Source organism: Aplysia californica, unplaced genomic scaffold, assembly GCF_000002075.1.
Source record: "Aplysia californica isolate F4 #8 unplaced genomic scaffold, AplCal3.0 scaffold00671, whole genome shotgun sequence".
Lineage (NCBI taxonomy): Eukaryota > Metazoa > Mollusca > Gastropoda > Aplysiida > Aplysiidae > Aplysia > Aplysia californica.
The window spans coordinates 297,174-301,035 of record NW_004797941.1 but is presented as its reverse complement, the minus strand read 5'-3'; positions in this window follow the sequence as shown (position 1 = coordinate 301,035).

The following is a 3,862-nucleotide window of genomic DNA, read 5'->3' as shown; positions in this document are numbered from 1 at the left end:
AATCTTCAGAGGAGTTTCGAAAAATGTGTCAAAAATTAAAAAATCAAATATTTTTGACAAAAAATGAGATACCTCTCTAATTAGTGAAGATAGAATAACAATGTAAGAAGAAAAAAAATGTTGGGCATTCAACTAGCTTCGAATGTGCCAAAGGACAATCAAATCAACAGAGAAATGACCGAGTAAAGGCAAAAAATATATACCCAATTTGACCCAGATTGACCAAAAATAGGTGCCCCCCCCCCCCCCCCCACCCCTTAATGTGTCCCGCGCGCTCATATGACCTTGTGCAGTTGCGTGCGCCGTAAAACACTTAAGAGCCTCTTCAATTCTTCGTTTTATTTCAGTGGAACAGTAAGCATCAAATATTCTGTTCTGTATAAAAATTATTTCGAATATTTATATACTCTTGAACTCAGTCTGTATTTCATTTTTCTTCGATTTTCGTGTGAATGAAGTTATTGTATAATTAAAATGGCTGTTCCCTCTTAAGTCCCTGTCGTCCATCTGATCTGTTTAGGTTCTCCAGGTAGGTTGCTCTGGGTCAACCCATTCTTCGTTTGCCTTCAGTTTTTCCCCAGTGAGAGCTAGATGTTCAAGGCCTTTAAATCTCTTTACATGTGCCTGGATACCTGGAGGTGTCATCTCTGACTCAGAGGTTGACGTGTAATGACCCCCCATCTGTCACGGTCGCGAGCTGCCTTTGCACTTTCTGTCACATCCAGGCCAGTTCTTGTTTTTATGTTTTCCATCCATGTTATTCTTTGCCTTTCTCTGGCTCTCCTGCCCAACATCTTTCATCCAAGCACATCTTTCACAATGGTCGGGTGTCGTTTTGATGTTTTGAATGGCCATATTATATGTCTATTTAGGTGTTACGAAAACTGCATTTGTCTTTTCCTGATTGTTTCTTTTTTATCAGCGAGCAGCCCACGTAGGTTTCTTCAAGTCACTACCTCATTTGATTTCTTTTTCTTCCAAGAATGTGTTTTTATGGTTACTGGAATGCTCTTTTTGCAGTGATGTTGTGAGTGTTTTGATTATATGGTCGTATTCCTTCATTGTATTTCAAATTTATAAATAATGCATTCTCGTATTATTTCATTTTTCAGAGCCTATAACAAAATTGGCCCTGTCTCTTGAAGAAAGAACTTTCTGCCAAAATTTGGATTCATTACAAGAATTGACTCTCAACAGGTATGTGTGGTTTTATTCCCATAAGTGTTTGTGTTAAAGATGTGGGTTTTTTTTGCATTGATGGCTTGCTTTGGATTTACTCTCAGTAGTATTTTGTAACTTGTGATTACATCACTATGTAGGTTGGCTAATTGTCTTTCTTTTCCACGGATTTTAGTATATTTTGGTATTCATTAGCCTAAGGGACTTTTCAGATTGGTCATAACTGTGCTGTTGACTCGTAGGCACACCTGTATACCCCAATGGTAAGTCAAGACATAAAATGCTAACCAATCTGTGTTAACTTTGAGACTTTTTGATATATATTTTTCATAATTTTGTAAATTTCTTTTCTATGATGAGATATCCCCACTTCAAGAAATCTGTGTATTAAAAAAATGGTCAGAGGGGTGCTGCGGTTTGGATACTTCTGGAATTACTTACAGTAATATTTTAATGTTAACTGCTTTGGAATTGATGACGTTTATTATAGATATCTTGTTTTTATGCAATATGTTTACAACTCACTGGATTGTACCAACTGCATGGTATGCCTTAAATAAGATGTTTATTCATTGAACTGTGACTTTTGTAATTTATTTGACCAGATAATGGGTTGCAGATTATTTGAGACTTGCTTTGCACACCAACTGACGGGGTAATTGTGATCTATTTTCAGATGTTCAAAGTATGCATTTGTTTGAGGGAATTTGTTTTATGGCGGCCTAGCTTCCTTCTACTTTCTTTTGGTCAACCTATTTGATTTGCATCACGTGCAGGTCTGATGTACAGGTTGGGCCCACCGACGTTAATAATACCTTGTCTCTTCCATAACATTTTTCACATTTAATATCATTTCAGAAAGTTTATGATTTCTGTGTGTCTCCCTAAGGAGGATTCTCGCTTCCAATGTTCAACAGTGCTTTTTGTATGTCATGTATGGCTGAAACGTATATCATGTTATATTTTATTTCTTGTTTAGTACTTTCCAGGTGGGGAGGGGGGGGGGTCAGTATTTTTGTTGTTGCTGAGGGTTTTTTTTCAATTTTTTTGTGGCGTCGCTAGTGGTTAGGCTACCGGACTCGTATTCGTGAGGTTAATTGCGGGTACGGTGATTCGAGCAGCGGGCCCGACGTTGTGTCCTTGGGAAAGGCACTTTACACGAATTTTCCTCACTTCTCCCGGGTGGAAATGGGTACCCGGCCATAGACAGCGAATGATCTTGTTAGTGTTTTAGCGCCTATAAATGACTGTTTGCACTGTGTGCTTCCCAGTAAGTTGAGGTGAGAATGCTCTCAGGTCTGCTGGGGTAATAGTATAGATTGGGAAGCGCAAAGAGCTTGCTGTTGAGCGGGGATTTGCGCTACATATGCTATGCTATTATTATGATTAATAAGAAAGGAAAAGTTTTATAGTTACTCTCATCTCAAACCCTTGTGGAATAGTAATTGTGCAAAAGGCTTCACAGTTATTACTTGCGGAAGGAACATGCCTTCCTCTCTTCTGATGAACATCATGTATTATACACCTTTGTTATTATTACTTCCAGCTTGTCGGTCTACTGTCTCAAACCCGGCTGCGTTTCGGGCTTTATCTTTGTTCAGCCCCTTCCCCTTCCTCCTTTCTCCTAATCTCACTTCGTCCTGAAAAAGCTTACGCGCGAAAGTGTGTGTTTGTTTGTGTGCCTGTGTGTAGTGTGTAGGCTGTGGATCTCCTCGCTGCGAGGGTTACCTTCCTTCTTGGCACCTTCCACAGAACTAAGCCAAGAACAGAAGGTGCTGAACGATTTTTGAGACCAGTAGGTGTGGGTACTGTTTCTTTATTGTAAAGTATATTATAGGGTTTGTCCTGTATTCGTCCACTTATATTTTAAGATTTTTTTTGTTTGTTTGTGTTTTTTGTTTGGGGGAGGGGGTGGGGCGTGTTAACTGTCATGCGTTTTTTGTTTCTTTCTGATATTGAGACTGGTTTTAACCTCACATTCCCACTGACAGTGGTTTTGTTCGCTCTTCATTCTTTAAACTATTTAAAGGAAAAAACAACAATTTGAAAGGATCAAATCTGTTTCCGTTTGACGCTGGTCTGGTCGTTGTAAAACATCTTGTAAAACAAAGAAATGAATCTCGTAGTGGGTGGTTGGTGGGTGCTCTGGTGTGGTTTGCTTTTTCTTTCCTACCGAACATCTATTGTCCTGATCTCCCCTTCTTCTTTTTTGTGTTTGTTACTCTCTTGTAACACGTCTAATCTTCGGCACTTATATGACCTTATTGTGTTGCAAGTGCTGTAAAACTGTTACTGAAACTTACTGAATCTCGTAGGGTGTTCGAGTTAATATGTCCTCACCCGTACCCCTTAAAAATTATTTTTTTAAAAACAAATTTCCCGACAAAGCAATACTCCTCTATAGAAAACTCACCCAAACCCAATTGCAATGAAAAACAAAAAACAAAAGTTAAATATTATATCAACTGCAGCTGTACCTCCCAGAAACAACTAAATGTATGCCATCAGAAAAAAGAAACGCAAACAGAACTTTTTAAAAAATGAAAAAGAGAGAGAATGTCAAAGAAACGTCTTCACACGTCCCGACCAACCTTCCTAGGTCCCACATCTGTGGCAACTTCACAGTGATGGACGGACAGGCGCTACGGTAGGCCTGTACCAGGATGAGGAAGCACTCTCTCTC